Source organism: Pseudophryne corroboree, chromosome 6 (assembly GCF_028390025.1).
Source record: "Pseudophryne corroboree isolate aPseCor3 chromosome 6, aPseCor3.hap2, whole genome shotgun sequence".
Taxonomy (NCBI): Eukaryota; Metazoa; Chordata; class Amphibia; order Anura; family Myobatrachidae; genus Pseudophryne; species Pseudophryne corroboree.
Window position 1 is genome coordinate 361,082,234 of NC_086449.1, and position 11,329 is coordinate 361,093,562.

General features: G+C 43.5%; 2 pseudogenes; one reads left to right on the plus strand and one right to left on the minus strand.

The window, feature by feature from the left end:
* Window positions 1-6,719: 6,719 nt before the first annotated feature.
* LOC134938996 (5S ribosomal RNA) lies at window positions 6,720-6,839 on the minus strand (annotated as a pseudogene).
* A 2,455-nt stretch (window positions 6,840-9,294) lies between these two features.
* LOC134938997 (5S ribosomal RNA) lies at window positions 9,295-9,414 on the plus strand (annotated as a pseudogene).
* The last annotated feature ends 1,915 nt before the right edge of the window (window positions 9,415-11,329 follow it).

The window sequence follows — 11,329 nt, forward strand, 5'->3', positions numbered from 1 at the left end:
TCTTACCAATATTCTTCCTCAGGCAAGTAAAACATGTCATTGCTCTCTTACCTGCATGAGAAGAGAATCCTGGCGCACACCAGTAGGCTCTTACCAGCTTGCACATACCCTCTTTGCCCAGATGAGTCAGACCGTGTGCCGCCTCAGCTAGACTTGGAAGATATGCTCGGGGGGCCACTGGCTTACCGTGTCCACCTGTCCAAAGTCCTGAGGACTCCTGACCATACTCCTTCGATTTCCAGACCGCCTTTTCCTGTAGGGAACACAAATTTTGCATTTCAATTAGCCGTTGTGTGTTGACCGTGTTAAATGTCATCAGTGATGTGATGTTCGTCTGTATGAGGGTGCTTGCTGCTGGTTTAGCAGCTTTGTCTGCCCGGCTGTTACCAAGTGAAATTGGGTCTTGGTTGTAAGTGTGTGCTTTGCACTTGATAACTGCCACTCTGTCTGGTTCCTGTATTGCTGTCAAAAGCCTTTTGATGTGGGACGCATGCGCTAAAGGTGTGCCAGCTGCCGTCATGAAATTTCTGAGGCGCCACAGGGCCCCAAAATCATGCACCACTCCAAAGGCGTATCTAGAGTCTGTGTATATATTAGCTGACATACCCTTAGCCAATTCACATGCTCTGGTTAGGGCGACCAGCTCAGCAACTTGTGCTGAGTGTGGTGGGCCAAGGGATTCAGCTTCTATGATACCTTTGTCATCTACAACTGCATATCCGGTGCACAAGTCTCCCGATTCCGTCTGTCTGTGGCAACTACCGTCAGTGTAGAAGGTAAAGTCTACTCCTTCCAGTGGGTTGTCACTGATGTCAGGTCTCGCTGTGAAAGTCTGATTCAGGTATTCCATACAATCATGCGTATCAGTAGCTGCACTAAATCCTCCTTTGCCATCATTCTCTTCCTCCACCCTTTGTGCCTGTCCAGGCACACTTGGCAAGTAAGTTGCAGGAATTAGTGAGCTTCATCTCTTAATGGTGATGTTTACAGGGGCCATCAGTGATAATTCCCACTTTTTAAACCGAGCAGATGAGACATGTCTGGTTTGGGCGGAGTTTAGTAAGGCTGATACTGCATGAGGTGGTCAAGTCGTGTCCTAACACTACGTCCTCGCTTTTACTTACCAGCAAAGCTATCGTTGCAACACTTCGCAAGCAAGTGGGGAGAGACCGCGCTACAGTGTCCAACTGTGCACTGTAGTAAGCTACCGGCCTGCTGGCATCACCATGTCTCTGTGTTAAGACTCCTGCCGCACACCCAGCACTTTAAGTACCGTACAATTCGAAGGGCTTCTCATAATCTGGCATACCTAATGCAGGTGCTTGTGATATACACTGTTTGAGTCTCTCAAACGCCAGTTCGAACTCATCTGTGTGAGAGATTCGTTCTGGTTTGTTCAAAGAGACCATTTCTTGCAAAGGTAAAGCCAGTATCGAGAACCCTGGAATCCAGTTTCGACAGTACCCACACATTCCAAGGAAAGTGCGGATCTGTTGCTGAGTTTGTGGCAGAGTCATGTCGTGAATCGCCTGTATTCCATCAGCGGTGAAGTGTCTAAGTCCTTTTGTCAAGCAGTGTCCCAAATATTTGACCCTGGTCCGGCACACCTGCAACTTATCCTTTGAAACCTTGTGTCCTGTATGGGAAAGATGAAACAGAAGCTGTTTCGTATCTTTCAAGGACGATTCGAGGGAGTCAGAACACAACAATAAGTCATCTACATACTGTATTAGCACTGATCCACTCTCAGGTTGAAAGGATTGTAAACAGTCATGTAAGGCCTGGGAGAAAATACTCGGGCTGTCAATGAAACCTTGGGGAAGTGGATTCCAGGTGTACTGTACTCCCCTGTATGTAAAGGCAAAGAGGTATTGGCTGTCAGTGTGAAGAGGGACAGAAAAGAAAGCAGAACAGAGGTCAATGACAGTGAAGAATTTTGCTGTAGAGGGAATTTGCATGAGGATGACAGCTGGATTGGGCACTATGGGGAATTGGCTCTCAACTATTTTGTTTATCCCCCTTAGATCCTGCACTAGCCTGTAACCCCTCCCCCCACTCTTTTTCACAGGGAAGATGGGACTATTTGCGGTGCTGGACATCCTGACTAGGATGCCCTGCTGTAGCAGCCGCTCTATGACGGGGTACACTCCTAAGTCTACCTCTGGCTTCAGAGGATACTGAGGGATTTTTGGAGCTATCCTACCATCTTTTACTTGTACTGCTATTGGAGCTACATTCGCCATTAATCCAGTGTCCTGTCCATCTTTGGTCCAAAGGGAACCCAGTATTTGCGAGATCATTTCCTCTACCTTTGATGGACACGTGTCTATAACAGTAGAATGCGACATTAGCCTTTGAGGGGTGTCTAGTATATCTTGCACTTCTTGAGCGTGGTTCTCAGGTATATCCAAGAAGACACCCTCAGGAGTACAGTATATGACACACCGGATTTTACACAATAAGTGCCAAGATTAGTTGGAGCCGATGCAGCCAACAGAAAATAGACGTTATGGTAAGAACTTTCCGTTGATAATGTGATTTCTCTTATGTCCACAGGTATCCACAGGATAACATTGGGATATGGTTGAGCGACAGCGGAAATGGCACCAACACAGTCACAAGCTTTCTGGCCTCCCAGGATGCATCGGGGCCTCACCATATAATCTCGCCCACTGACTCAGTTAGATCAGTTCTTTCCACAGCGATTTAGGCAGGAGCATCAGGTAGAGACCTGTTTAGGCGATAACAACACACATGCACACCCTTCCATACAAGAAGGAAGAGGTTTAGTGATTGTCTAGATCCTCAAATCAGGTGCGTCAGGGTGGGATCCCTGTGGACATAAGAGAAATTACGTTATCAATGGTAAGTTCTTACCATAACGTCTATTTCTCTGGCTGGGTCCACAGGATTATCCACAGGATAACATTGGGATTCCCAAAGCCAATTTTAGTGGTGGGGTCGCTCCTGATTACACAGGAGGACCTATCGCCCGAAGTCTGCGTCATGAGAAGCAAAAGTATCCAAGGCATAATGTCTGATGTATGTGTTTATTGAAGACCATGTGGCTGCCTTACATATCTGTTCTGCTGAAGCACCCTGTTGTGCTGCCCATGAAGGACCTACCTTACGTGTAGAGTGTGCAGAGATATTAGCTGGAGTAGGGAGATCTGCATGAGAATAAGCTTCTGATATTACCATTCGGAGCCATCTCGCCAGCATCTGTTTACTAGCAGGCCATCCCCTTCTATGGAATCCGTAGAGGATGAAGAGAGAATCTGTTTTTCTGATGGCACTAGTACGATAATGCTCCTAAATCTGACACTCTTCTGGCTGACGCCATTGCCAGTAGAAAAAGCACTTTAGCCGTTAACCATTTAAGATCTGCTCTCTTAAGTGGTTCAAACAGAGGACCCTGGAGAAATTTCAGAAATAAATTCAAATCCCAGGGAGCTGCAGGAGGAACAAATGGAGGTTGAATATGTACAACTCCCTGAAAGAAAGTACGCACATCCTGTAAATCAATAATCTTTCGCTGAAACCATACAGTTAATGCTGATACTTGAACTCTCAAGGAAGCAACTTTCAAACCTTTATCTAATCCTGCTTGAAGGAAATCCAAAATCCTGGATACTTTAAAAGATCTTGGATTCAAATGTTTTCCAGTACACCAATGAATATAGGCTTGCCATATTCTATGATACACACGAGCTGAAGAAGGCTTTCTTGCTCTAAGCATAGTTTGGATTACTTGTTTCGAAAATCCTCTCGCTTCTAAGATAGAGGTTTCAACAGCCACGCCATCAAAGACAGGCGATCCAGATGACTGTGGCAACAAGGATCCTGCATTAGCAGATCTGGACGTTGAGGGAGCAATATCGGTGCTCCCACGGACATTCTTAGCAGATCTGTGTACCAATGCCTTCTTGGCCAAGCTGGAGCTATCAGAACTATTGCTCCCTTTGCTTGCTTTATTTTTCTCACTACTCTGGGTAACAGAGATATTGGAGGGAACAGATATGCCAGATGAAATTTCCATTCTACTGACAGTGCATCTACAAGGACCGCTCCTGGGTCCCTTGTTCTCGATCCGTACCTTGGAACTTTGTTGTTTAGACGAGACGCCATGAGATCTATCTCTGGTAAACCCCATCTGTTCACTAGTGTCTAAAATACACTTATGGGTGTAATGCCCATTCGGTTTCCTGAATGGCGTGTCGACTGAAAAAATCCGCTTCCCAGTTCAGAACACCTGGGACAAACACTGCTGACAATGCTCGGAGATGGAGTTCTGCCCATCTTAGAATGGGAGTTACTTCCTCCTTGATGACTGAGGTACGCTACTGCTGTCGCATTGTCTGAGCGAATCTGGACCGGTCTTCCTTGCAGACTGTCCTTTGCCTGAACTAGAGCCAAGTAAACGGCCCTTATTTCCAACAGATTATTGGCAGGCGACTTTCCCTTGCGGTCCATTTTCCCTGGAACCAAAGGCTTCCGAGTACCGCACCCAAGCCTTGCAGGCTGGCATCTGTTGTCAGGACTTGCCATTCTTTTATCCAAAAGGGTCTCACCTTGAGCCATGACCTGCACCTTGACTATCTTTTTCTCTGGTAAGAGAACTTTCTGTAGGTCTGATACCAATATGGCCCCCAAATGAACCATCCGCTGTGACGGATTCAGAGACGACTTTTCCCAATTTATGAGCCACCCGTGTCTCTGTAAACAAACTATTGTCTGTTGAAGATGGCTCAGAAGCAAATCTTGCGAATGTGCTAAGATTAACAGGTCGTCGAGGTATGGGAATATTCTTATCCCCTGTTTGCGCAGACAAGCTGCCATAACCACCATGATCTTGGTAAACACCCTGGGTGCTGTTGCTAGACCGAATGGCAAAGCTTGGAACTGAAAATGTTCCTGGAGGATGGCAAACCTGAGGTAACACTGATGAGACAGTGCTATAGGCACATGTAGGTAAGCATCCCGTACATCCAGAGATACCATGTAATCTCCCGGTTCCATAGCCAACATTATGGAACGTAACGTCTCCATGTGGAACTTCGGGATCCAAATGTATTTGTTTAACATTTTTAAATTGAGAATTTGTCGATATGACCCATTTGGCTTCTGGATCAGAAACAGATTGGAGTAAAACTCCTGTCCCCTTTGTGATGGAGGTACTGGGACAATCACACCTGACTGCAGTAATTTTTGGACTGCTTCTTGCAGGGCATTGGCCTTCGTCTCTATACGAGACGGGCTGGTGCAAAAAAATCTTTGAGGAGGCTGCCTCCTGAATGGGAACCCATACCCCTGAGATACCACCTTCTGCACCTAAGCATCTGTTGTTGACTGTTGCCATATGTGTGCAAAATGAAGGAGCCGGCCCCTAACCCTGGAATCCTCCAGGCGGAGGCCCGTCTCTTCAGGCTGATGGTTTCTGTTCAGGCTTTTTGCTAGCCCACTGCTTCCTACCCCTGGTTTTGAACTGGGGTTGCTTAGACTCCTCTTTAGCTTTCGCTTTGCCAACGAAATGAGCGAAACTTTGAACCCTTGGACTTAGGGTTATAAGTAGCCGGAAATCTGACCTTCTTTGACTCAGCCTCTGATTCTAGGATATCCGATAATGGTTTCCCAAATAATATATTTCCAATGAAAGGCAATGCTTCCAATTCTTTCTTGGATTCCGCATCTGCTTTCCAGGTACGTAGCCAAACTGCTCTGCGAGCGGCTACTGGCAAGGCTGAAGCTTTAGAAGCAACTGTACCCATATCAATTGCTCCTTCTTCCAAGTATTGGGCAGATTGTCTTAAACAGCTAAAAAGATCCTCTTGCTCCCTAATAGGAGAAGAGATATCATTCTCTAGTTCCTCTATCCATTCGCCCATTGCCTTTGCTACCCAGGCCGAAGCCATAGCAGGTCTTACAATTGCTCCTACTAGAGAAAATAAATTTTTCAAAAAGCTATCTACCCTTCCGTCTGTGACATCATTTAGTGAGGTAGATGACAGTGGTAAAGCAGATTTATGCACAAGACGCAGAACATGTGCATCTACTTTTGGAGGAACTTCTCTTTTCGAACAATCCACAGCTGGAAATGGATAATAAGAATTCCATCTTTTCGGAATCTTATATTTCTTACTGGGCGTCGCCCAAGACTCATCCATCATTTCCGTCAGCTCATCTAACGCTGGGAATTCAGTTCTCACTGATTTTGTTCGTTTGAACACAGGTGCTTTAGATTTTAACACTGTCTTAGCTGGCTATTCCAAAGAGAGAAAAAGTACCAAATAAGAGAAATGGAAAAAGAAGTAGACTCTTGTTTGGGAGCACTCTAACTCAGAGGAACTAGGTTGTATACATGTTTTAAACTGGTAAAATCATGATTTTAATAGATTCTTGTTAAAAATATATAGAATTATCGGAGTTCAAAGCTTATTCTATGTGATTCAAGACTATTGTGCAAAAAATATCTATATCAATTTAGTAAATAATTAGCGAAAATTGCTATAATATAATGTAAGCCGGAAAAGCTTTAGAATTCACAAAAAAGGGGGGGGGGGGAGAAACACCTACTAGTCTCAATGGTGTCTGTCAAGTGAATATATGACCATCATTCATACTGCAAAAATCCCAAATGGAAAAAGTAGTTGCAGGGAATTAAATCATAGGTCATATGAATCCGAGTACCCATCTGTGACTTAGAATTGGGCAGCAAAATTTATTTGCAGTACCAGGATGTTCCAAGGTGGTCTCCCATCCGAGTACTGGTCCGGCCCTCCACTGCTTAGCTTCCAAGATCGGAAGAGATTGGGCATCTCCAGTGGGGTATGTCCGCAATTTCTTAAGCTAGCCCTTTCATTTGTCACTTTATATTGGAAATGGAATCGTTCATATTTTCAACAAGAAAAATGAAAGAAGGACAGACACACATGTGAACGGCAGGCTCAAAAAGTGCAGATTGGATATGACAATTGTATGGCAAACAAGTATCAAGGCCATAAATATCCAATCAAAGTGAATCCTTCCTTATTTGTATTGTACTATACACCAGTCAATTGTATATAGATAACAAAATCATTCTTGGTTGTGCTGTCTAAATAAGACAGTAATAAGCATAAATGAATCACCAAGAAAGAATAGGGGAATTACTACAAAGAATCCTTTATAATCAGTGGGTTAGTATCTGTGTTTTTCTCACAACCAAAGATCCACCATTGGTATACAAAATCTCTGAAATAAACAAAAATGAGAACAAATATTGTAGTATCAGGGTATTCAAAAGTGGTCTCATCCAAGTACCAAACCTGTCCACCGCTATATAGCATAAATGCTCAGATGCAATTAAGCACCATTCGTGGAATACATCTGCAATTAGATGCTTGTCACTGATTGGTATGGTCACCTTCAATCATAGTTTTTGGAAAAAGCATATGTTGGAAGGGCAAATAATAATTAGATGAGTATACCATATATGTGTACCTATGCAGGGTATGCAGTTGGTTAATTACCACAGCATTTAGCATATTACCCTGCAAAAGAGTATATGGTCAGAACACAGCAGGTGTAAGCTTGTAAGGCAAAACCATCAAACACATATTGATCCAAGCCTAAAAGACTTGGTAATGTAAGAATAATATTACCACTAACCAGTAATGTAGCAGAGAGCTTATTTGCTAATCACCCTAGATAAAGATTGTTAAATAAATAAAACATGACAGGTGCTATTGTACCAGACACTTGGTTAATTTCATACAATACCAAAATGTAGACTTTGATATCCCAGGTTTTCTCGTGCAGGCAGTGGGAATGTGAACAGCGGGATAGGTGCAGCTGATCCCCGCTGCTCCTGCCCGAAATCGAGCTCCAGCGGATGGGGGGAATATCGCTGCGTCCCGCCGTATTTCCCCGCTAGCGAGTTCCAGACACTAGGGGATAGTTTGTGTGAGTATCCACCTCACTTGTGCCCGTAGACGAGCTCCGGCGGGTGGGGGTAGCCGCTAACTTCCGCGTCCTGTGATCAAGCCTACCAGCGAAACGTACGTCAGGATCCTTATGGTCACGTGGTGCGCACACGTGACCTGGAAGCCGGACCATCACAGCCTGTTACCAGGCAACCATACAAGCCGCGGAAGTTAGCGGCTACCCCCACCCGCCGGAGCTCGTCTACGGGCACAAGTGAGGTGGATACTCACACAAACTATCCCCTAGTGTCTGGAACTCGCTAGCGGGGAAATACGGCGGGACGCAGCGATATTCCCCCCATCCGCTGGAGCTCGATTTCGGGCAGGAGCAGCGGGGATCAGCTGCACCTATCCCGCTGTTCACATTCCCACTGCCTGCACGAGAAAACCTGGGATATCAAAGTCTACATTTTGGTATTGTATGAAATTAACCAAGTGTCTGGTACAATAGCACCTGTCATGTTTTATTTATTTAACAATCTTTATCTAGGGTGATTAGCAAATAAGCTCTCTGCTACATTACTGGTTAGTGGTAATATTATTCTTACATTACCAAGTCTTTTAGGCTTGGATCAATATGTGTTTGATGGTTTTGCCTTACAAGCTTACACCTGCTGTGTTCTGACCATATACTCTTTTGCAGGGTAATATGCTAAATGCTGTGGTAATTAACCAACTGCATACCCTGCATAGGTACACATATATGGTATACTCATCTAATTATTATTTGCCCTTCCAACATATGCTTTTTCCAAAAACTATGATTGAAGGTGACCATACCAATCAGTGACAAGCATCTAATTGCAGATGTATTCCACGAATGGTGCTTAATTGCATCTGAGCATTTATGCTATATAGCGGTGGACAGGTTTGGTACTTGGATGAGACCACTTTTGAATACCCTGATACTACAATATTTGTTCTCATTTTTGTTTATTTCAGAGATTTTGTATACCAATGGTGGATCTTTGGTTGTGAGAAAAACACAGATACTAACCCACTGATTATAAAGGATTCTTTGTAGTAATTCCCCTATTCTTTCTTGGTGATTCATTTATGCTTATTACTGTCTTATTTAGACAGCACAACCAAGAATGATTTTGTTATCTATATACAATTGACTGGTGTATAGTACAATACAAATAAGGAAGGATTCACTTTGATTGGATATTTATGGCCTTGATACTTGTTTGCCATACAATTGTCATATCCAATCTGCACTTTTTGAGCCTGCCGTTCACATGTGTGTCTGTCCTTCTTTCATTTTTCTTGTTGAAAATATGAACGATTCCATTTCCAATATAAAGTGACAAATGAAAGGGCTAGCTTAAGAAATTGCGGACATACCCCACTGGAGATGCCCAATCTCTTCCGATCTTGGAAGCTAAGCAGTGGAGGGCCGGACCAGTACTCGGATGGGAGACCACCTTGGAACATCCTGGTACTGCAAATAAATTTTGCTGCCCAATTCTAAGTCACAGATGGGTACTCGGATTCATATGACCTATGATTTAATTCCCTGCAACTACTTTTTCCATTTGGGATTTTTGCAGTATGAATGATGGTCATATATTCACTTGACAGACACCATTGAGACTAGTAGGTGTTTCTCCCCCCCCCCCTTTTTTGTGAATTCTAAAGCTTTTCCGGCTTACATTATATTATAGCAATTTTCGCTAAATATTTACTAAATTGATATAGATATTTTTTGCACAATAGTCTTGAATCACATAGAATAAGCTTTGAACTCCGATAATTCTATATATTTTTAACAAGAATCTATTAAAATCATGATTTTACCAGTTTAAAACATGTATACAACCTAGTTCCTCTGAGTTAGAGTGCTCCCAAACAAGAGTCTACTTCTTTTTCCATTTCTCTTATTTGGTACTTTTTCTCAATATATTTCTGACTCATGGGAGCACCACTGAATGGTAACTATATTTAGTGCTCCTTAAAAGACATACTATCTTTCTATATGCACAGTTACCTTAATCTGAAGCAATTCTATAATATAAATTTCAGTTTCTCAGAGGACATTACTCAGATTGCTTTTCGTACAAAAATTGTTGCTAGACCGGTGCGGCTCCCACAAACCCCTTTCTTGAATATTCCAAAGAGAGAACAGCCTTCACAGCATTAATAAGTTCAGCTACATCCTCTGAACTAAAACTCTGCGACTGATCATCATACGGAGTATTTGAATATACTGTATCATCATCTGTTGTATCATCTTGTGTAGTCTGCCACATAGACGTATCTGTCTTAGTCTTACCTGTCCCTTGGTTGCTTGTAGAGGCTACTGGAACCAAGCCGTAGAAAGGGAGCTGCATGTATGGGTTAATATTGTAACCTAACCCTTGAGGTGGTGCTACCGAAGTTAACCTGTCCGCTATTGAAGATAGAGTCTTTGCGAACATATTCCATAGTGGCTCTGTTGGTGGCTGAACCAACTCCTGTTTTATACTTTGCTGAAAAGCAAAACAGTTTGCACACAATCCCTCATAAGTGACCAATTGGTTCATACCAATTAACCCTGTCTTACAAGATAAGCATGTTAGGGATGTAGGAGTGCTTGATAAATTCTCCTCATCACTTTTGCCGCTCACAGACATGGTAATAATCAGTTAATGACTACACAATTTGTGACTGAAAATCACCTATATATGAGTATATAGAAGTGAAATCAATCTGACCACAGTGCACCTGATTTGAGGGTCAGAACAGGACTGACATTACACAGAAAAGTCAGCACTCATACTAGCAGTCAGTCACATGTTAAAGCATTAGACATTGTCATATGAGAATACAACCCCCATTACAACTTATAAATAAGTAGGAAAATTGTACTTCTGTTTTTAACTGGTTCTTTTTCAACATTACATGCAGAAAACACAGTAATATACAGATGTCATGTGCAATAGGTATTAAAAATTAACAATTCATACTAACAAGTAGAGAGAATTTTTAGTACTGTATGCCCTTCCTCTGGAGAGCGGGATACAGGGAGACTCACCACACTTCCATATCCAAGCAAATGCGCTCGTAAGACGCTGAGTGGATTCAGACGCTACTGATGTACACTACCGCTCCTGATAACGGACACAGTCGCTCACTGACGGACACAGACGCTCAGCGACTTCCACGTGTATGCAGACGCTAAGGCCTGCGACTCGGTCTAGGCGGGATCTCTAGTGTACACAACCACAGCGTCTAAGCTGTGACCGAGTACCTCCGTGGTAGCGTCTGAGCCGGAAGTGAGGTCATTCAGTTCATGGACGGGAGACGCGCGGAAACTGGTCATGAACTCGGAGGGGCGGCCAGGAGAGCGTCTGAATCCCCCTGTTGACTTAAACTCTAAGGATCGC